The following is a 25212-nucleotide window of genomic DNA, read 5'->3' as shown; positions in this document are numbered from 1 at the left end:
GTACAATGATATTCTTATTCATACTTTAATTAAGGGATTGGATCCAAATATGAAGATTCTCTTGGATTCAACAACAGGTGGGCAGGCTCTTGAAAAGACTAATGAAGAATTGTACACACTGCTGAATCGAATTTTACAAGGGAATCCTGACTGGCATATTGATTTAAGGAGTGCTCCTAGAAAGGTTGCAGGGGTATTGGAGGTAGACCAACTTACTACATTACAAGCACAGATCGAAGCAATGCAAAATCATATGATTACTCAGCTTAATAACATAAAGTTGGGGGTTACACAAACAACACCTACAACTAATGCAGTCCAAATGGCTAATTCTTGGTCTATGGTTTTTGGAAGTAGTGAGCATGCAATAGATACTTGTATGGCTAATCCATATTCTATCAACTATGTGGGGAATGCAAATCATCAAGGATAGCAAAATTTCGGTAACACGTATAATCCCAACTGGAGAAACCACCCTAATATATCATAGGATGGAAATTAGGCATAGAACACTAATCAATATAAGGGGACAATGCAATACAATCAACAGGAGGTACCGAATAATCAGGCTACTACTCAAGCTAGCAATATGGAGGAGTTAATAAAGTATTTTATGGATCAACAAAAATAGTTTGCAGCAGAAATAAAGACTCAACAAGCGCAGTTTACAACAGAATTGAAGAGTGAACAATTGCTTACTAGAAATATGGAGTTGCAACTTGGTCAAATTATAGGAGAACAAAATACAGTACCTCAAGGATCATTATATAACAACCCAGGAAATTTTTCATTGAAATTTTGTGCGTAAACGCGTTGGGTTCTATCTTCTTAAATGAATTATAAATTTTCCATGTTTAATGTCTAAGATTATGACCCACCATTACGTAGATTATCGAATAATCTTTCCAACGATATATGGATCATCCAAAATGGACACTCGAGCAACGAGTTATGAACATTCCAATCGAATCGTGAATAGTAGTGAACAGTAAAATATGCAGGAAAAAGTACTGAGGCCTGACGTATTTTTGCTCTTACTTTAAACGATCATAAATACTTTTACATAATGATCTGGGTGATCTACAATATATAAATGGAAATATCATTGAGTCCGCTTTCCAATGAAATTGGTTTCATCCAATTTGTCTATCAGAGCAAAAAGTTATGGTCGATCTACTTCATCCTATCAAAAGCAAATTTTTGGGTCAACTTCAAACGATCATAACTCCTCGTACACAATGATCTGGGTGATATACTATATATCAACTAAAAGATATGAGAGTCCTTTTTCTAATGAAATTAGTTTCATCCAATTTCGATATCAGAGTAAAACGTTATGGTTGATCTACTTCAGACTATCAAAACAGTCCATCAAAGGACAGGTTCGAGAATTATTTGATTTTTAGGGGCGTTTTGGTCATCCCCCTCACCCAAAATCTGTCCAAACCCTATATTAAAGCCTATTAGAAAATATTATATGTTATATTTCATCAAATTTTCTCAAAAAGAAAACCCTAAGCTCCTACATCCAACTTCAAGAACCTCCAAAGTTCATCATTAATTCTACAAATTTATTCAAGATTCCAAGTTCCTAGTTCAAGAACTCCAAGAACCATCATACAAAGGCACGATTAGCATCTCAAAAATGAGTATCGATCTAAAGTTCATCATTCAAGGTATGTGGGGTTTTTCAACAAGAACTCTCTTTCGTTCTTGTGTCCAAAAGTAATTTTCTTTACAAAGGCAAGATTTTTATTTGATTTTTATGAATTTCAAGCATGAACCCATATCTAATGATGATTATTATGAAATCTTGATGTTTAAGATTTTGAAAGATGAGGTGGATATGCGATCCAAGTACTTGTATCTATTTTCTGTGAACTCCGATCAAGCCGAAGGTACCGTTCTTTCCTAAATCATGCACTTTTGATAAAATTTGCAGCAGTTCAGCTATCATTTATTATATGTTCAGCTGTAGTTTCTTGAATTTATGCATTCTATGTTGCATTCGGAGTGAGAAATGATGTGGTGATGAGTCCAACGAATGGTTTCAGATGTATGCTCTATTCCCTATCTAATCTTGGCATGTCTAGTGTCATTGGAGGATGAATGTTTCCACGGGGGATGATGTAATACCCTGAGAAATTTTTTGTTGAAATTTTGTACGTAAACGTGTTGGGTTCTATCTTCTAAAATGAATTATAAATTTTCCGTGCAGAATGTCTTAGATTATGACCCAACATTGCATAGAGTATCAAATAAGATTTCCAACGATATGTGGATCATCCAAAACGGACACCTGAGCGACGAGTTATGAACATTCCGATCGAGCCGTGAATAGTAGTGAACAGTAAAACATGCAGGAAAAAGTACTAAGGCCTGGTGTATTTTTACTCCAAGTTTAAACGATCATAACTCCTTGTACATAATGATCTGGGTGATCTACTATATATCAACGGAAAGCTCTGCGAGTCCTCTTTCCAATGAAATTTGTTTCATCTAATTTTTCTATTGAAGCAAAAGGTTATGGTAGATCTACTTCAGCCTATTAAAAGTGAATTTTTGGGACAAATTCAAATGATCATAACTCCTCGTACACAATGATCTGGGTGAGATACTATATATCAATGGAAATATATGAGATTCCTCTTTCTAATAAAATTAGTTTCATACAATTTGGATATTAGAGTAAAACGTTATGGTTGATCTACTTCAGACTATCAGAACAGTCCACCAAAGGACAGATTCGAGAATTATTTGATTTTTAGGGGCGTTTTAGTCATTTCCCCTCATCCAAAATCCATCCAAACCCTATATTAAAGCCTATTAGAAGTATTATATTTTATATTTCATCAAATTCCCTCAAAAAGAAAATCCTAAGCTCCTACATCCAACTTCAAGAACCTCCAAAGTTCACCATTAATTCTGCAAATTTATTCAAGATTCCAAGTTCCTAGTTCAAGAACTCCAAGAACCATCATTCAAAGGCAAGATTAACATCTCAAACATGAGTATCGATCTAATTTTCATCATTCAAGGTATGTGGGGTTTTTCAACAAGAACTCTCTTTCGTTCTTGTTTCCAAAAGTAATTTTCTTTACAAAGGCATGATTTTTATTTGATTTTTATGAATTTGAAGCATGAACCCATATCCTATGATGATTATTATGAAATCTTGATTTTTATGATTTTGAAAGATGAATTTACATGTGTGGAGATATAAAGCATGAAGCTTGAACGATATTTATCATGATTTTGATATTTGGGTCATGAATCCCCATCGGAAATTGTGTTTTATTGAGAAAGTATGTGTTATAAGAACGTTGATGTTGAATATTTGAGATATTTTGAATGATTTGACCTTTTGGTCTTAATGGAGTTGTTTTGAACTCGAGTGTGAAAGGAATCCACAACATGGTTGATTTTGATAGATGGGAAGCATGATGGCTCTCGATGTATATTTATATATTACTAAAATTATTTTGTTGTGGATTATCTTTGAAATGATCTGAGCTAAGTTTGAAAGAAATCTTTAGCACCTAGTGGGAGGTATAAAGTAACCTTACTTTCCTAGAACTACGTGCTCCATAGGAGTGAGCCTGAGGCTGATTTATATAGTGATCACTAGTTTGTATGGATTTGTTATCGATAGTCCTACTCCGATGGAAAGGATAGGATGACTCTCCCCAACGTGGGTTGTACGTTGGACTCCATGTAGCTCACATAGTTTATGTCGGCTATAGGATCTCCCAGCGTGTGTGTGTTTCGTTGTGTCTATGGTGAATGGTGAAGTGATTTGAAAGTGGAATTATGAAAGCTATTCTTTCAAAAGATTTAAATGATATTTACATTATGAGAATTGATATTCTTAATGAACTGAAAGTGATTGACAAATTATATGATGACTCACATGTGTTATTATACTTATTTCATCCTCTCATGATTATGATGATTTTGCTTCGGGCTATGTGAGTCTTTCATACATCCTGCATATTTCTTATAAATATTTATGATGATGATGTTTATATAACTGCGTACACCCCCATATACTCAGTTCTTTTCCATGGTACTGACCCACATCTTTGGATGTGGGCTGCACTTTCTCAGAATGTAGGTTTAGGTGCTCAGTTCCAGGTTTTACAGTTATTTTTTGGGCACGCTGTTCTACATCCTCTGTTGTGGTGATTCCTCATGTTTTGAGGACGTGATGCCTGATATTGGTTTCATGGAATTGTTTACATTTGATAACTGAGTATGAGTCAGTTGGGGCATGTCTCAATGGTTCGCTGGTTTTATTGATTTTCTTAGAGGCTTGTCAGACTAGTATAGATGTTGGAAGTTGACTAATAAGTCATATTTTGTTATATTTCTGAAATTCTTTTATTTTTGGATGATGATTACTTTGTTGATATTTGAGGGTTATTTATGGAAACCCCGTTGATTTGTGTTGAACTAAGTGAAAATAGCTCAAAGGGTTAGCTTGGGGCTACTCGTAGCCTCAAGCACTGTGTGATGCTCTAGGACCCATTTTCCGGGGCGTTACACATTACCCATCAATACAAAGGCAAATCTGAAATAGGTGAATGCGGTTACAACAAAGAGTAGCTTCCAAACCAAGGAGACTATTCAGGAGCAGGCTAGTCCCATAGTCACTGATGAGGGTTCTAAAGACAATATAGAGAAAGAATTTAAGGAAAAAGTGGCAAGTGATGAAATTCATGTGGGGAAGAATACTTTACCCTTACCCTTTCCTCAAAGGGCAAGGAATCATCAAGAGAAGGCTAGTTACAAGAAGTTCTTAGATCTTCTAAAGTAGGTTCAAGTAAATCTCTCTCTTGTTGATATTCTATAGAGTGTCCCAAAATATGCAAAATACCTAAAGGATATAGTGACAAATAAGAATTAGTTGACAGAGTATGCCATAGTTGCACTTACTGCGGTGTGCACTTCCATGATTCAAAACAAACTACCCATGAAGTTGAAGGATCCAGGTATGTTCACTTTGCAGATTACTATTGGGAAGACCACCAGTGCTCGTGGATTGTGTGACTTGGGGGCTAGCATCAATCTTATGGCCACATCTTGGTATCAGAAGATTCGTCTTGGGAGTCCCAAACCTACTACTATTATTTTACAGTTGATAGATAGGTCCTTTGCTAGGCCGGATGGTATTATTGAACATGTGTTAGTGCAAGTAGGATTCTTAATCTTTCCTGTGAATTTTGTAATTCTTGACTTTAAAGCTGATCCTGTTATTCCATTTAATTTGGGACGGCCTTTCCTAGCAACAGGATAGTCACTAATTGATGTAACTGCAAGGAAAATAACAATGCAAGTGCATGATAAAGTGGAGGTATTTGATGTATAAAAAGTGCTAAAATTGGCAGCTATATATGAGGAGTTATCGTCCATATCAGTTATTGACCTTTCTTTTGAGTTACATATGCTATTGTATGATGATCCATTAGAGCGAGCTTTGATAGGGAATGATATGTATGGAGATGTGGAAGCATTGGAATTTGTCCAGCTCATGTATTTGGCGGTGATTGAACAGAGAAGTTTCCTTTTGAGCCATTGAATAGGCCACTTGGCCTATCTCCCAAACCTTACATTGATGAAACTCCAAAGTTGAAGCTTAAGGTTATTCCTCCTAACTTGAAATATGTTTACCTTCATGACAATGATACCCTGCCTATTATTTTGTCTACAAATTTATCTGATGTATAGGTAAGAAAAGCTATATCAGTCCTGAAAAGGAAAAAGAAGGCGATCGGGAGGTAGATGTCTGATATTATAGAAATAAATCCAGTTTTTTGCATGCACAAGATACACATGAAAGAGGGTTTCAAACCAAGGGTGCAACAGCAATGTAGGTTGAATCCAGTGATGAAAGACATAGTAGAAAAAGAGGTAATAAAGTGGCTCGATAATGGGATTGTGTATCTAATTGAAGCTAGAAAGTGGGTAAGCCCAATACATTGTGTCCCTAATAAAGGTGGGATAACCGTGGTTACCAATGCAACAAATAGGTTAATTCCCACTCGTATGGTGATCGGATGGAGAATCTACTGACTATCAAACGCTAAATGAAGCCACGAGAAAGGACTACTATCCCATCTCTTTTATTGAATTAGATGAATTTTGCCTCAATACTTATGAGAGCGCAAAGTTGTACAAGGATAAAACCAAGAGATGGCACTATAGACAAATTCAGGATAGAGCGTTTGAACTTGGACAACTTGTTTTACTATTTAATTCAAGGTTAAAGTTATTTCTGGGAAAATTGTGGTCTAAGTGGTCTGGACCTTTTGAAGTAGTACAAATGACACCTCATGGAGAGGTTTAATTATAGAACAAAGAGAAGATTGAGAATTTTCTAGTGAATGGACAATGTGTAAAGCATTATTGGGCTGATCATGGAGACAAACACAACGTGTCCATCACTTTTATTGATGAGTGAGACTGAGCTAAGTCATGCCATGACATAAAATAAGAAGCTATGTGGGAGGCAACCTACAAATGTAGTGTAATAGGTAGTTTAATTTTTAGGTGTTAAAGATAAAGAGAAAAATACAAAAAATGAGTCGTGCCACGACCAAAACTAAAGTGCTAAGTGGGAGGTAACCCACTAGTCTTATGTTTGTTTGTTGTTTTTAGTTCATATGCAGGAATGGGAAACATGAAAACATGGAGACAAATGAGAGGTATGTGGAATAATGTTGGGGAAACAGGTATAATGTCTAGCCGACAGCAAAAGGGTAAGGCCCCAACGGGACCTTCTAAGTGGGAACGTAAGCAAAGTAGATAATCTGGTAAAGTACCATGACCTCTAGCTATTTCATAAGGGCAGCATAGGCAATACAATACTAGATGGGTCATAGAGGCTGGAAAAAATGGTATGCAAAGCATGATAATTCCAGTTATTGTACAGACCAATTCATTAATCAAGTCAGCTTGTTGAGAGAATTCCAGAGCATAGTACGCTGCATAGAGTCTTTATATATAAAATTCTTATTCGACCAGACCACTGAATGCAGCAGCCTTGAAAAAGAGTTTTACACAAACTGGGATCCATAAGACAAGGACTCAGAAGTCAAGATAAGGGGCCAAGTGATTACTTTTAATGCTCACACACTAAATGTCCTCCTTGGTACACCAGAGGTGGATGCTAAGAATTTGAAGCTGCTAAACATTGAACCACCTTATGCAGATATCCACCATCTACTATATGGAAAAAACTGTACGGTAAGGTGGAAAGATAAAATAGACAGTCTTATTCACCTAGCTCTCTATTTTAGTCAGATTAACAGGGAATCCCACATGTGGGAGACATATATAATCGAGGTTTCACCTGATAGGGTGTGTCTAATTTATGCCATAATGCATGAAGATATTGATGTGAATTTGGGTACGGTCATCTTTTTAGCTATGAAGAACAGAAGGAATCATGCGGTACGCAGGTATGGTTTTGGTGGGTTGTTGACACAGTTTCTTAAGGAAGATGATGTATATGAAGAGGATTTTGATTATAGGCCATAGATGGTCACGCAATTGGTAGATATATCCCAAACTAAGGGGATTGGTGGTTCTCAGGCTCAGACTAATAAGATCACAACATGTATGTATGGGCTGCAGTTGCTACGATTAAGAATTAGGGGTTTGCCAGCTACCCAATAAGAGATTCAAGCTGTGAAGCTTGACTATTCTCTTGGTTCACATGCTAACGCGCTGCTGTGGATTGGTCCTAACTTTTTAGAGCCGGTCGATAATGATGTGCCTACCGATGAGGAGCATTGGATACAGGATTTGGCCACAGAGTCAGATGAGGATGATGATGCTGTTGTTGATCTAGACTTGGGAGCCGATTCCTATAGCCCAGATTCTGATGCTGACATGTGAATAGGGAGTCCTCCCAACTTATACTATGCTTATTTTTGCTAGCACTGAGACAGTGCTTCATTTTAAGTGTGGGGTGGTAATGAAAATTCTCAATTCATCTTCTTTCTTATGTTTTATATGGTGGTTAAGCAATTTTTAATTTTTATGTTTTTTTAGATGATTTTGTAAGTTGACCGTTTGGAATATTGCCCTCTTTGGCAAATTCATCTTAAAGTGTTTTTCTAATTTATTTTCACCCTCCATGACAAATTTTTAGTTTACTGTAATTATGTATGCCCTTTTTGGCAATTCTCGTTTTTGCATGGTCATAGTTAGTTTCCTTCATCTATGACAGATGGATGAAGGTCATCTTAAGGGGAGTGCGTCTTTAGAAGCTGAGAAAATGATAAGACCCCAATTGCGACCTTTGAGAAATGATGTGTGTTGGGTAAGATATTTTATTTTGTTACTATAATACAATTATTTTGAAACAAAAGAATGAGATGTTTTTAAATGTTAAATCCAAACAAGTGTAGTTTGATTTGATTGGCTTAATGTTGAATTTGATAAAGAGCAATATTGGAAACCGTAAGGATCAGACTTGATTCTTAGCATGCACCGAGTGAGTGAGTATTTGTCTATATTCTACATATATAGGAATGTCTAGAACTTGCCCAGTGTGTTTACAAAGTGAAATGAAGGGTGTTGGGTGTAGGAAGTCATATAGGCATTTCTTTGTGAACTAAATTGTAAAGACTTTATTTACCTACACTTATGCATATCCCTAGTTATACCCATTGATCCTATAGCCTGATTTCTTTTTGTAGCCTCATATGCAGCCTAATCCTTTCTTTGATGGACCTTGAGTCGATCCTTAGCTCCTAAGCGCTTTAGTATAAATGATTTTAAAACTAGGGAGTATGAAATTGAAGTAGGAGAAAGTCGAAAGTGAGGCCCTAAAAAATAGTTAAAAAAATAGTTATGTGTGTGTTTAATTGTGATGGTTAGAAGTTATAGAAAAATTGGAAGAAAGTTCAGTTGTATAGCCCGATTTTTGTTACAATGAACTTGTTTTGGCCCTGGGCTGCTTCGGATTTTGTGCACCTTAATCAAGGTAAATAACTTAGGTAGAGGGTGGCTATTGTAGGGGTCTGTAACAGTAAATGGGTATGTAGAAAAGCTGAAAGGTGAATAGTGATGAAAAAGAAATACATACTCCTATTGTAGTTTATGTTAAAGGCTTAATAAGAATAGGGATGAAATAAATGATGTTTAGAAGTAATACAGTGGAAAGTGGGTGGATAAAGTGTGATTTGTATTGAAGGTTGACATGTATTAAAGCACTTAGGGAGATTAGTCACTTTTCCTAAATAGTACCTACCCGTCCTTTAGCCTACATTACAACCATGGAAGACCTAATTGATCCTATGTTTCAACATCCGGCTATTAGTGGAGTAGTACACTAAGGGCAAGCTTATGGTTCATTATCTATCGTCTATGAATTATTTGTTGAGAGTGAGTGATTAAACTTTGATATTCCCCTAGTAAGAAATATGGAAAAATTGTGAGTAACATGGGGAAACTTTCTTGTTGTGAGGGTGCATGCGGATGAAAATCCGAACCATTTATTGTGTTGTTTGATTGAGTGATTTGGTTAAGTTTTCCAACAAATCGGATGTCACTATTGAGACGATAAGGTTTGAAAAAAATTGTTCATGTGCACAAAGATATTCTTGACATGTTTTAAGAAGAAGAGTCATTGTTATAAATCGTAAGTGCCCAACACAATTATAAATCTTAGGTTGTGATGTGAAACTAAATTCGGTACTATGCTTGTGATTGTTCAAGGACAAACAAGGTTTTAAGTGTGGGGTAGTAATCTTGGGTGCATTTATATGTCCAATCACCGATATTTGCACCTATTTAAATTTGTTTTAAGAGACGAAATGTGCTATTTTTATTATATTTGAGTCCTGATTTTGATCTATATCTCACCAGCGTAATTAGTGATGCAGGGTGAATTTCTAATGGAATTGAACAATAATGAATTGTATGAGATGAAGCAAGTGAGAATTGATGCACGGAATTGACTATATGGGTTCGAGAAGACACTTTCACCGGATTTTTAGAACATTCATGGATAGCTGAAGCAAATATGAGGAGCAACTAGCCAGTGAAGACTTTGCCTTAGCTAAAAATTTTGATTGGACTTCCAGTGGTCTCTTGCGAGTAGCTCGTATCGTGAGGCCCACAAATGCAAATAATTCTCGAGTCGCAAGGCTCAACAAGGAGTAATACTTAGCCGACATTATCGATGACAATTCCAGTGGCTTCTACTGAATTGCTTGTGTCGCGACCTATAGGAACGGTTATAATTCTCACATCGTGAGGCCCAATAGGGAGAAGGACTTAGTCACAAAATTTAAAGGCAATTCCAGTAAGCTCTCGCGATAAGGTCACATCGCGAGCTTCAAAAATGAGGAGTACATCTTGTGTCATGACACTCATTCCCACATAGGAAAATTCTTCCCAACTATAGAAGGAACATGTGAACATAAATTGAAGGATTTTTGGCAAGCATAGCAACGACGAAAAAGCATAAAATTCTCTCTTTTAGGGTTATTATTATTTATTTTGAACTTCTTTACTTCAAGATTACTTTTAGGTATGATTAATTAATTATTTTAGATTTTTACTTCAAACATGAGTGGCTAAATACCCTTGTTCTAGGCTTGAGGCTAAGAACATGATTACTCTTTGATATTCTTTATAGTAGTTTGTTTTTGGATTATCATTTGGGTTGTTCTTAATTTTTTGAGCTTACTTTTTTTATAAGTGGCCACCATCAGAATAAATCAATATTTCTATGTGAATTTGGAAGGAGAATTATAGGATAAAATGAAGAAATTAAGGAGCAAGGTTCTTATCTTTTTACGAAATAAGGGGTTTGAATTAGCATCAAGGATAGAGATATACCTAGAAGCCTTGTTTGGTTCAATTTCAAGAAGATGACTTTATGAATCTACAAGAGTTGTTATATCTCTGCAGGAGTTGTAGCTGGAATATTCAATAGATAGAAGATTTGAGGTCGGGAGACAAAAATCGTAGCATAAACCTTGCGAATCAACAACCCAATAACCAATTAGAATGCTATAAGAATAGAGATTTGTATGATTGTTTGAAATGCCTCAACCCTATAATTCTCATCATTACTATTTTCAAATATTGCTTGCTTTGCCCTAGTCACAACTTATTATTTATTATTTAGTAATTTACATTTTTCTTCTTAAATACACAATCATCTTTATACTTTACAACACTTAACATCTCATTGTCTAAAATTAAAAGTAGGTTGAATTTCTAGTTGTTTAGTCCTCGTGGGAATGATATCCGACGGTCTAAGTCACTATATTACTTGTACAATCACGTGTACTTGCGTGTAAATTTGAGTTGCAATATTTTTTTAATGCTATTGTCCACCTTGATGGTATTTCTCGAGAAATAGCCAAGGCAAATATGGGTCTTGAAAAATTGGGCTCGGATATGTCTACTATACTTTAGAGGGTGGATCGAGATGAGATTCGAAGGAATTCTCGTGTTTCTATAACTGAAACTTTACCTCAAACAACAATCCTCTAAGACCACCACCAAATGACATAGACATAAGACAAGGCACCAAATGTCCTTTAACCCAAGATCCAAGTAGGTCACTTCTCCCATAATTCGATCAAGTCCAACAAGAAGGAATTGGAAGCCAATCTCCACCCATCAAAGCTCCACAATCGAAGCTCTATATTACAAAATCAATCTTGTCATCCTAAACTCCGCTTCACTTAAACTAATATGTCCATATAGAGAAGTATGGTAGAAAGGAACATGAGGCACATGGAGTTTACAATGATGCATATATAATGGAAGAGAAGTTTAAGTAAAGACGTAGGGAACCACAAGGAACCCGCTACCAAGAAAAGAGGTGGGATATATTTAGTGTTTCCTTTGCCATTCACTATAGGTTTCAGATGAGGATGAATACAAGGATCAAGATGGATGGGATATATTGAGCCCTTGGATTCTTCATGTTTTTCGTGGACTATTTTTGACTTATTTTTGTGACTTGTTTGCAAACTGTTTTGAGTAGGTTTCCTATGAAGTTATTAATTGAACGAGGTGAAGCCGTGAATATGTGGACAAATTCCTCTCAAGATAGAGAGGATGATATGAGAATAATCACAGATATGTACTTATGAGAGTGCAGTTGGACCTGAGCCTTGGTGTGTGCAATTGAAGTGTAAGAGAGTCCCAAAATACACCAACACTAGTCCATAACTTACACTTGATAGACGCCCACTCTTTGAAGAGACTTTTGGTCATTTTAACTTTTATTTTGTAGTAGCTATAAAAGGAACATTGTAGGACTTTTAGACTTAGTTTTTATTGAATACTGAAGTTGTAAACTATAACTCCCCAAGTCTGGTACCCCAGATGCTACACGATGCTAACAATCCTGAAGGACCACTAGCTAACCCATGACTGATATCTGTAATTGAGCACTAAATAATATACTATAAGAATGCAGAAAACTAGCAAAAAACTTGCCATAAGGTTCAAAACTGAATAATAGTAATACTGAATATGGTATAACAATACCAAAACTAAACATCAATACTAAAAATACTGAAGTCTAAATATCTAGTCTGAAAGCCTCTAAACTTTTTGAATAAGGAGTTGATGGGACAATCCCCAAACTAACTCCATCTACTGAAATACTGAATATGATAACTAAATGGAATAAGAGAATATCCTCAAATGATGAGGACTCACTGCTAGTCTATCTGTTGAACGTCTGATCTGCTAAGGGTGCTCTGAACCTCGTATGTTTAAACCTATGGTATAAAACACCATAGCGCAAAAGAAAAGTATGTGTCAGTGCATGTGAAGATACTGGTATGCAAAGTGTGGTAAGGCTGAATGCAAGGTTTCATATGCATGAACTATAACTAACTGAATATATGAACATGACGGTGTGAGCATACATTCATGAATACATAACTATAACTGAAGTCATAAGGATACTGAATATTGAGTTTACTAATTACATAAATAACTGATAACTGATATAACTAAAAACTGCGTGACTATGTCTGAAAATCCTGATTCTAATGGAACTAGCTAATTTTTGTACTGAGATGAGTGACTGTATCTGACAATCCTAAAATCAGTAGAACTATTTGAGTTCTTTACTGAAGATTGAGACTGAGGCTGTGGGAGGTAGTCATCTAACCGGTATACCCCAAATAAGATATTATAGCTAAGTTGGGGCCCAATATATAACCTCAATTGGAAGGCTGTCAATAGCGCGCCAATAGTAAGGACAAGCTGTGAGTGACCCTCATCTAGCAGGTACCCTAATGAGAATGATGAGACCCTTATCTAAGAGGTTAAGCTACCTTATTGACCCTCATCTAGTAAGTTTGATGTCTCAACCTATATTGGCTACGTAGTTTTGGAGCACAAGGATTGCTTCTAAGAACCACACCCACTACTAGCGGGTGAGTTCCCATCCTTGGGCTCTCTCGGTGCTAAATCCTACTCCCATATAAATAGACACTGAACTGAGTATACTGGACTTAGTTCACTAAGTTTTGTTGACTGACAGAATACTACTGAATTCTATCAATTGATAGAATTACTAAAGACTGAACTCAATACAACTGAGTTTTCATGAGTTCTGAGACTGACTGAATTCTACTGATCATGAATTGGCTAAGATTATCTTGAAAATTGATACTGGAACTAGGCATATAGATAAATTGTCGGGTATTAAATACCCCTAGGACTCGATAGTATGTAAATAAATAGGACATGATACTTCTTGAACACATGACCATAGTCAACAATTCATAACACTATCATTGAGGGATTTCATGAAGCATTCGCAAATCATAAGCTTACACATGAATAGGAATGCATGCTAACATATCATAACTTCACAAACCCATACTTATGAGAATTCCACCAAATCATTACAGGACATAGCTAAATCATGGGAGTCATTTTGAACATCTGGGTACATCATGAGTTCATTATTTAAATCACAAATGGGACATAATGCACAATTCTTATTCACTTAGGCATTTTAACAAACACATGAAATGCATAACCTTTTCTAGAGCATGAATCAACAACTAATATATCATGGCTATATCAAGCACTTGAAATTTAAGGATTTCAATCCATATACTAACATAAAGTCATGAAATTTAATAAAGATTCAATCTTGGAAATCATATCAAAACATTAAAATATGTACAATCAAACCCACAACATGGAATTTAAAATTCAAATTTTGAAAATGGTTTCTTGATCTCCAAGGGTGGAAGGGACCCTTGGATGAACACTTTACATACCTCAATTTCTAAATTTGTGAAGATTGTAGTGAATTGTTAAGATTTAATGCTTGAACTTGAAAACCTTAGGGCTTGTTCTTGAGAGTGTTTTATGAAAATAATGAGTAATAGGGCTATTTGGGAGTTAAATCCAGTGTTTTAGAGCTGTGGGGTGAAGGGAATTGACCCTTTTGTCCATCAAAATATGGAACTAGACTATAGAAATTTGGCTTAGGCAGACTAGCTAAGGCGACACCCTACCTGGAGGGGCAAACTAGCCAGGGAAGTGCCTTGCCTAGAGCAGCGGACTAGCCAGGGCGGCGTGGGGAAATTGCCTTGAGCTACTATTTTGGGAACCCAAACATGCCCTTGTGCTATTCCAAAAATCTCAAAACTAACCTGAGATGTACTATAGACTTGCCCCATTGTGAATCAACCTAAGAATAAAAAAACAGAGGTTAATATGGTCATGAAATAAATCCTCGAAGTTTGATGGCTTAAAAAGAGACTAAGTCCTTTAACACTTGGCAAAAATTTCTAAGTGTTGGATCTTTTATCAAGCTTTAAGGGGCTGATTTGGACTTAGGATTATGCAGGGTCTTACAATATCTCCCCCTTGAGAACATTCATCCTCAAATAAGACTGACTGTAGGAGAAATGTTAAGCTGAAGTACATATTGAACATGAATAACTGAAACATGATTACATGACTGACATTACTGATTTACTAAGATTTATACTAAGCAAGCATATCTGATGCATGATTTCATGACTGAAGTAACTAATGAATGTATAACTTTGATTTTTGATGAACTGAGTTTATCATGAGGAGAATGCATATCTGATGCATGAACATATGACTGAATATTAAATGGTATTTGATACCAAGTTTATAATGAGAATTTGAGCATGGAACTGAATACAAATTTTGTAACTGAAATCTGAATATGAAACTGAATAAGCTTAAGAAAAGCTATTACCTTGGGCTGAGTCTGAGTTTGCAGAGAAGAAGTGAGGATACTTGGTTAGTATGTCTGCTTCTGCTTCCCAAGTAGCTCCCTCAATGGACTGATTCCACTATAGAACTTTGACTAGAGGGACTTTTTTGTTCCTCAGTCTGTGAATCTGCTAGTCAAGGATTTTAATTAGAGTATCCTTATAATAGAGACCATTCTGAATATCTACTCCCTCAATAGTGACTACAACTGTTGGGTCACCTATGCACTTCTTAAGCAAGTATACATGGAAAACTGGATGGACTGAATGAATAGATCTCCCATAAACGACTGAGAATTTTGAAAGGACCGATATATCGGGGGCTGAACTTCACCTTATTGCTGAACCTTTACTCTCTTCATGGAAGAGATTTTTAGGTACACATAATTGCCAATCTCAAACTCGAGATCCTTTTTGCGCACATCTTTGTATGATTTTTGTCAGCTCTAAGCTGTCTTGAGCCTCTCTATGATTAACTAAAATTTCTCTAAAGTATCAAAGACAAGTAAGGCCCTACTACTACGGCATCACCGACTTCGTACCAACCGATTGGAGATCTATATCTTCTACTATAGAGAGCTTCGAATGGGGACATTTGAATGCTGGAATGATAGTTGTTGTTGTAGGCAAACTCAATCAAAGGCAGGTGGTCATCACAATCACCGTTAAAGTCAATTGCATACGCTTGCAGCATTTCTTCTAAAGTCTGGATGGTCCTTTCTTATTGACCATCAGTCTGAGGATGAAAGGTTATACTGTGGTGAATTCGAGTACCAAGACCCTTTTGGAACGTTTTCCAAAAATAAGAGGTGAACTGGGTACCTCTATCTGAGATAATAGACAGTGGAACACCGTGTAATCTAACCAACTCTTTGATATAGAGTTTGGTGTAATACTCGACTAAGTAAGAGGTATGGACTGGTAGAAAATGAGCTGATTTGGTCATCCTATCTACAATGATCTAGACTGAATCATGCTGATGATGAGTACGAGGCAAATCCATCACAAAGTCCATGTTCAATTCTTCCCACTTCCAAGTAGGAATACTAAACTCCTTCATTGACCCACTAGGCTTATGATGCTCAATCTTAGCCTGCTGCCATACTGAGTACTTAGCTACAAAATCTTCCATATCTCTCTTCATACCACTCCACTAATAGATCTCCCATAAATTATGATATATCTTAGTGGTCCCTGGATGAATAGAGTAACGCGCACCATGCACTTCGGTAAGAATTCACTGCCTTAAGTCATCAACACTAGGCACACATAGATGACCCTGACAACACAAAACACCATCTCCCCCTTAGGAGAAAACCTCTACTTTCTGGTCTCTGACCGACTCTTTCAACTTGACTAAACTATGATCTCTATCCTGCTTTTCCTTAACTTCGAAAACTAGGGATGATTCTAAACTATTCTGAACCCACATACTACCTTCTATTGAATCGACTAAGAGAAACCTAGTCAGGCTAACTGATGAACTTTCTTGAGCTAAATTCTTCTTACTGTCCTCAACATGAGCAACACTACCCATAGATAGTCTACTGAGAGCATCATCCACTACATTGGCCTTGCCCGGATGATAAAGGACACTCATGTAGTAATACTTCAAGAGCTCTAACCACCTTCTATAATGGAGATTGAGATCTTTCTAAGACAATATATATTAGAGGCTCTTGTGATCTATGAACGCATATAAATACACCCCATACAAGTAGTACCTCCAAATATTTAAGGCAAAGACTATTGCTGCTAACTCAAGATCATGAGTTGGGTAATTTTTTTTATGGGGCTTAAGCTATCTGGAGGCATAGGCTATGAATTTACCATGCTGCATGAGGACACAACCCAAACCTACCCTAGATGCATCATAGTACATGACATACCCATTTGGACCATCTAGAAGAGTTTAAACTGGAGCAGAGGTGAGTCGAGTTTTCAACTCCTAAAAACTCTTTTTGCAAGAATCTAACCACTAGAATTTGACTTTCTTATGATTTAATTTGGACATAGGGGATACAATAGATGAAAATTTCTAAAAAATATCTTTAATAGACAACTAAACCCAAGAAACTCCTAATATCTAATGGCGTGATAGGTCTAGGCCAGTTTCTCACTGCTTTGGTCTTTCAAGGATCAACTCTAATTCTATCACCGGAAATGATATGACCAAGGAATGCTACTGACCTTATCCAAAATTTGTACTTATTAAATTTGACAAATAACTGATGATTTCTAAGAGTCTGTAATAACAATTCTGAGATGGTCTGCATGATCATGCTCACTGCAGAATAGACAAGAATGTCATCTACGAAGACTATGACAAACATGTACAAGTACCACTTGAACACGCAGTTCATCAAGTCTATGAAAGCTATTGGGGCATTGGTAAGACCAAATGACATGAATAAAAATTTATAGTGAACATACCACATTGAAAAAACTATTTCTGAAATGTCACATTCTCTGACTTTGAGCAGATGATAGCCTGATCTGAGGTCTATCTTAAAGAAGTAACTGGCACCCTAAAGTTGGTCAAATAAATCATCAATTCTGGGAAGGGGATACTTTTTTTGACTATGACCTTATTTAGCTGATGGTAGTCAATACACATTTTGAGAGAGACATCTTTATTTCACATAAATAAAATTGGTGCACCCCATGGGGAAATACTGGGTCTGATAAATCCATTTTCTAAGAGATTCTTTAAATGTTCTTTCAATTCTCGAAGTTTTGCTGGTGCCATTCTGTATGGCAGAATAGATATGGGTTGAGTACCAGGGAGAAGATCAATGCTAAAGTCTATTTCCCTTTTGGGAGGAGTTCTGGGAAGATCTTCAAGAAAGACATCAGAGTATTCATTTACGATTGGGATAGATTCAATACTGGAAGTTTTGGAACTAGAATCCTTAACTCAAACAAGATGATAGACACATCCTTTAGATATCATTTTCCTTTTCATTAGGTAGGAAACAAGCTAACCCCTGAAGGTTAAAGTATGAACCCTTCACTCTAGGATAGGTTTATTTGGGAGCTGAAACTAGACAACTCTGTTTCTATAGTCAACTGTGGCATGACAGGAATGGAGCCAATCCATGCTGAGAATGACATCAAAATTAGTCATCTCTAATTCGACTAAGTCTGTTGAAGTAAATTTTTGAGATATCATAACTGGACAGTTCCTGTATACCTATCTAGCTATGAGAGTTTTACCCAATAAGGTAGAAACTGTGAAGGGCTCTTCTATAATTTCAAGACTGACTCCAAAATCAACTACTATATAAGGAGTAACAAAAGATAAAGAACCTCCTGGATCTAGCAAAGCATAAACATGAAAATAAAATATCTTTAACATACCTGTAACCATATTAAGAGAATTTTCCTGATCCCATCGAGATTTAACAACATAGAGTTTATTTATGCGTTGCCAACTGGTGGTGCTGGAAGTGGAACCTTACAGATTTGAGCGACCAGACTGAGATGAGGAATGGTTATGTTGACCCTAAAAACCTGATTGGGGACAATCTCTGACTCTGTAGCCTGGCTTACCACATCCAAAACAAATATCACTGCCAACTCTTCAAATACCCTGATGGTTCTTGCCACAAGTCTGACAAAGAGGATGTGTTCAGGCACTGCTAACACTGCCCTGAGACTTCGAGCCTGGCGCCCTTATATTTGTTACCATTCCCAAACTTAGGAACTAGACCACTGGCTGAGGATGGAGCTAGAAGTAAGGACTTTGGGCAGAACTGAGAACCATTTCCACCCTCTGACTTAGGCTGACTGAAATTGATGCTACCTTTTCTAGCTCTCTTATTCTACTTCTCCCTCTCCTTATTCTTCTGCTCTTCTATTTACTGAGCATGGATCATTATCCTGGCTAAGTCCATCTCACTAATCAACATTGTGGTCCTGCACTCTTTGACCATACTATCATTTACTCTAGATACAAACTTACTTATGAGGACCTACTATCTGCCACCACATGAGGAGCACATCTAGCTAATTGAGTAAACTTGAGAGAATACTCTTTCACTGTCATGTTGCCTTGCCTGAGATTGATAAACTCTAACACCTTAGCTTCTCCTAGCTCTAGGGGAAAGCAACTATCTAGAAAAGTTATGGCAAACTCCTCCTATTCTATGAGCCCTACATCTGCAACCCTCTTTGCTTTCTACTACTTGAACTAAGTATGAGCCACATCCAGCAATTTGTATGCATCTAGCTCAGAACTCTGAATAGCAATCACCCCATAATATCAGTAATCTTCTACACCTGATCAAGATATTTCTGTGGGTCCTTGTCTAAGTCAGACCCTGGTAAAAGATGGAGGGTTCATTCAGGTGAAGTCCCAAATCCTGGCTGTAGCAGAATTGGCCATTGGGTTAGCCGAAATAATAACTGGACGTTCATTATAGGTAGCAACTAAATGAGCTATAGTAGTGAATGCAGCTATGAATTTTACATGAGAGACATGTTCACCTATAGGATGAAGCTGATCGAGATAGGGGGGCTAGCAGATCTCCCGTTCCTCTTCCTTGAGTCCTCTTTGGAGGCATTTTCTGTAAACAAAAGAGAAAGAAGGTTTATACTAAGAGTTTAATTAGAGCTCATGCTTACTCACATGACATGAATATTGAAAGAAGGGAAACTATTCCTAAGACATTTCATAGCCTACTGTATATAAATATGGCGCGCAACACACCTATGTACAAAACTCATCTAGATGTGGCGTTTAGAGTTCCTAGTACACTATTGAACCTTAGGCTCTGATACCAAGTTTGTAACACCCCGAGTGTATAAACCCGGATGCTATACTATGCTAACAATCCCGAAGGACCACTAGCTAACCCATAACTGATATCTGTAATTGAGCACTTAATAATATATTATAAGAATGCAGAAAACTGGTGTAAAACTTGCCATAAAGTTCAAAATTAAATAATAGTAATACTGAATATGGTATAACAATACCAAAACTGAACATAAATACTGAAAATACTAAAGTTTAAAAATCTAGTCTGAAAGCCTCTAAACTGTCTGAATAAGGAGTTGATAGGACAATCCCCCAACTAAAATACTAAATATGATAACCAAACGGAATAAAAGAATATCCTCGAATAACTAGGACTCATTGCTAGTTGATCTTAGGTGTATTTATATGCCTAAGCACCAAACTTATCCATATTATAGCTATGTTTAGAGAAAAAAGTGCCTAGTTTCTTATGTTTTTACTCTACTTCTATGTAATTGAGCTAACCGATATGATTAGCATGATTTCAGGTATTAATGAGATAGATGAAGACATAATGGGACTATGGAAAGCAGATGGCATATTACACAAGAGAGAGTAGAAATCTGGACCAAATGTGGCACCTAGAAACTATTCCCAAGACTAACTTGTCATTTATAATTAGTTCAGGAACTTAGAATAAAATTATGAGAGAAGAGATTATTAAAAGACTTATTTGCTGAATATTTATTCACTATTCATTACTCTGTATTATTCTGAGAGAGGAGAAAGGCGCTTAGCTTGAGGAGAGAGAGAAAAATTTTTCTCTCTTGTTTTCACTATTTGTACACCAAGACCGTCTTCTAGTTTTTGGTATGATGAATAGATTTATGATACTTTTTGTTTTATTCATGAGTAGCTAAGTTTATTATTTAGGGTTATGGAAGCCTTGTAGCATACAATCTATCACTTTGGGTTTTGAATTCATTATGCATTGATTTGTTTACAGGAAAAATAGCTCCAATGATGATCTTTATGCAAGTGGCATGACTCTTAATGTTGATGAGAAGTACTACTAGCCATGTTCTTTATCTTGTTATTTGCACTGGGGATAGTGCTGAGCTTAAGTGTAGGATGGCTGTTTACTTTGCTACTTGTTTTGTAAGAAAATAGGGCATTCTCCTTAGTATACTTCTGGATAGGATCAGTTATTTTGTTCATTTTGTTAGTTATTTAGTCATAATTAGGTGCTTTTCTCGATGATGGATGGATGACAATCGTCTTAATAGAAAATTAGTCATTTAATTGCATGTAACTATTCTTGTCGATCACATGACATTATAACATAAATATGTGATGGATCATTACATTTGAAACACCCAGGCTCTAGTTGTGACTCTTGTTGCGATTGTTGGTTTTAATTGAATTCATGTAATTTTTTGATCGAGAATCTATAATGCTCCTAATTGAGTTGACCATGTGCCATGAGTGTGTAAGACTGTTGTATATTCCTTATTTCAACTGATGCTAGAACTTATCTGGTGCGTGTGCAAAGCGAAATAAAGATTGTAAGTTTAGGAGATGGTTTAGGCATTTCTTTGATAGCCATTGTTCGTACCTTCTCTTGACCTTCCTTTGTACATTATCTTAGCTAGCCTCATTGAGCCTTTAGCTTGTTCTTTTGTTAGCCTCATATGTATCCTAATCCATTCTTGAATAGACCGTAATTTGATCTAAAAGTTCCTAAGCACTTTACTGTAAAATCAATGTGACTTAGGAGTTTGACAATTAGAGGAAAAAGGTGAAATTGATGCCCCAAAGTCTAGTTATTGGCATGTGAAATTGATGTGGTTGGGAGTAGCAAAAATTATTGAAAAAGTTCCAAATTTTATCTTGGACATGTTACAATGAACCTGTTTTGGCCCTGGTCCTTCTTGAATATTGTGCACCTCAACTAAGGCAAATCTCTTATGTTGAGGGTGGCTATTATAAGGGTGCGTAACATAAAAAGGGTGCCAAAAAAATATATTTGAAAGGGTTACATACTCCCACCATAGTGTTATTAATTAAGCTTAACGAGTTGGGGTGAGAATCAAATCTGTGAAGATAGCAGAAGTGGAAATTAGTTTTTAGAGATTGGTCTTAATTGCATAATGTAGTGTATTAAAGCTCTTAGGGAAGATAGTCACTATTTCTGGCCAAAAATAGTTCCTACCCATCCTTTAGCCTGCATTACAACCCGTAAAAAACCTATTTGATCCTAATCTTAGCATTCTAATATTAGTGGAGTATTCACTAAGGGCAAGCATATGGTCATCAGTTGTAATTTGAGAATTCTTTGTGAGAGTGAGCGCAACTTGATTTTTGTACCCATTTTGTTAGAAATTGCATAATTGTCAGTGATTATGGGTAACTTTCTTGTTGTGAGGGCACACGATTGATGAAGGTTGGGTAATTTATATGATTTCTATGCTTAAATGATATGCATGAAATTGCCAACTTAATGAGTCTATTCTTGAGGATAGGTTGTCTCTAGTAATGATTCTTGAATCTACTTCTTGTTCATAATTGTTGTGTGAGCCTATTTGAGCATTTTGTCTTCCTTTGTGGGTGCTAAGGCTTGTTTAGTATGTATAAATGGATATGTTGTTCGAGGAAAAACAAAACTTTATGTGTGGGGTGGTGATCTTGGGTGTATTTATACGCCTAATCACCATACCTTATCCATATTCTAGCTATGTTTAGAGAAAAAAGTGCCTAGTTTCTTATGTTTTTACTCTACTTCTATGTAATTGATCTAACCGATGTGATTAACATGATTTCAGGCATTAATGAGGTAGATGAAGACATAATGGGACTATGGAATGCGGATGGCATATGACACAAGAGAGAGTAGCAATCTGGTCCAAATATGGCACCTAGAAACTATGTCCAAGACTAATTTTTCATTTATAATTAGTTCAGGGACTTAGAAGGAAATTATGAGAGAGGAGATTATTAAAAGACTTAATTGCTGAATTTTTATTCATTATTCATTATTTTGTATTATTCTGAGAGAGGAGAAAGGCGGCTTAGCTTGAGGAGAGAGAGTGAAATGTTTTTCTCTCTTGTTTTCACTATTTGCACACCAAGAGCGTCTTCTAGTTTTTGGTATGATGAATAGATTTATGATGCTTTCCATTTTATTCATGAGTAGCTAAGTTTATTATTTAGGGTTATGGAAGCCTTGTAGCATACAATCTATCACTTTGGGTTTTGAATTCATTATGCATTGATTTGTTTACATCATACTGTCTTTGCTTATCTTGAATTCTCATGGTTGCAAACATAGAGGATACGCCTTAAAACGCAACTTGTTCAAAAGAAAGGTTGATGTTTGAAAAAATGAGTAGTGATAATAAAATAGGATTACCAACCCCTATTTTATAAGTTAATGCCTTAGCAGGATTAACTACTTGGAGATTTCGTATTGTTTTTGGTAAACGCTTTTGATTCGAGAGAACTAAAGTGAATTATTCCTTGATAGTTAAGAAACACTAGGATTATGTTTTTAAATACAATATGTTTCTCTATAAACGCGATGCATGTATGAATTCGTAAGGCCCATAGTTAGAATGTATTGAAAACTACAAGGTGGACATAACCCTAGCATGCTATTTCTCTGAATTTGAATACTACTACACATATTTCATCTTGTTAAACTGAAACCATTAATTTGTGAGCTGAACCAAATCCCCCCTATTTATTTTACGAAAACAAATGATTAAAAGTCAACTAATCTGCATACAACTTAATTAGCACCATATTCCCTGTGGGATTCGACTCCAACCTAGTTGGGTTATATATTTGACAACGACCCCTTACTTTCTCATAAGAGAGATATAATTTGAACATTCTCACTAGTCTGTCTGCTGAATGTTTGATCTGCTAAGGGTGCTACAGAGCTCATATATTTTAATCTTTGGTATAAAACACCATAGCGCAAAAGAATCGTATGCATCAGTACGTGTGAATGTATCGGTACGCAAAGTGAGGTAAGGCTAAATGCAAGGGTTCATATGTATGAACTATAACTGACTGAATACATGAACATGACTGCGTGAGGATACATGCATGAATACATAACTGTAACCAAAGTCATAAGGATACTGAATATTGAGTTTACTGATAACATGGATTACTGATAACTGATATAACATGAATTACTGATAACTGATATGACTGAAAACTGAGTGACTATTGGAACTAGCTTAATTCTATACTGAGCTGAGTGACTGTATCTGATAGTCCTGAAATCTGTAGAACTATCTGAGTTCTTTACTAAAGATTGAGACTGAGACTACTGGAGGTAGTTATCTAATCGACATGCCCCAAATAAGATATTATAGCTCAGTTAGGGACTAATTTATAACCATAATTAGAAGGGCGTCAATACTTTGCCACTGGTAAGAACAAGATGTGAGTGACCCTCATCTATCAAGTACCCTAATGAGAATGGTGGGAACCTCATCTAACAAGTTAATCCACCTCATCGACCCTCATCTAGCAGGTTTGATATCTCAACCGATGCTAGCTACATAGTTCTAGAGGGCAAGGATTACTTCAAAGAATCACACCCTCTACTAGTGGGTGAGTTCCTATCCTTAGTCTCACTCGATGCTTAATCCTACTCCCATCTGAATAGACACTGAACTGAGTATATAAGGCTGAGTTCACTGAGTTTTGTTGACCGATAGAATACTACTAAATTCTATTAACTCACTGAGTTACTAAGGAATGAACTGAATACTACTGAGTTTTCTTGAGTTCTGAGACAGACTGAATTCTACTGATCATGGCTTGACTGAGATTATCTTGAAAACTGACACTGGCTTTAGGCACACAGCTAAATTTTTAGGTATTAAATACGTCCAAGACTTGATAGCATGAAAATAAATGGGACATGATACTTCTTGAACACATGACCATAGTCAACAATTTATAACACTATCATTGAGGGATTTGATGATGCATTCACAAATCATAAGCTTACACATTGAAGGGTTTCTTCATCTCTAAGGGTGTAAGGGACCCTTTGATGAACACTTTACATACCTTAATTTCTAAATCTTTGAAGATTGTAGTGAGTTATTGAGATTCAATGCTTGAACTTGACAACCCTAGGGATTGTTATTGAGAGTGTTTTATGAAAATAATGAGTAATATGGCTATTTG

The 25212-nt window shown here is 36.3% G+C and overlaps 1 pseudogene; it reads left to right on the top strand.

Annotated features, from left to right (window-relative positions):
- The first annotated feature begins 8233 nt into the window (after positions 1-8233).
- The window catches only part of LOC124885254, a 42951-nt pseudogene continuing 25972 nt past the window's right edge, over positions 8234-25212 (top strand).

This window comes from Capsicum annuum, chromosome 6 (assembly GCF_002878395.1).
Source record: "Capsicum annuum cultivar UCD-10X-F1 chromosome 6, UCD10Xv1.1, whole genome shotgun sequence".
In the NCBI taxonomy this organism is placed as follows: Eukaryota; Viridiplantae; Streptophyta; class Magnoliopsida; order Solanales; family Solanaceae; genus Capsicum; species Capsicum annuum.
This window is presented reverse-complemented; position numbering and strand designations above follow the sequence as displayed.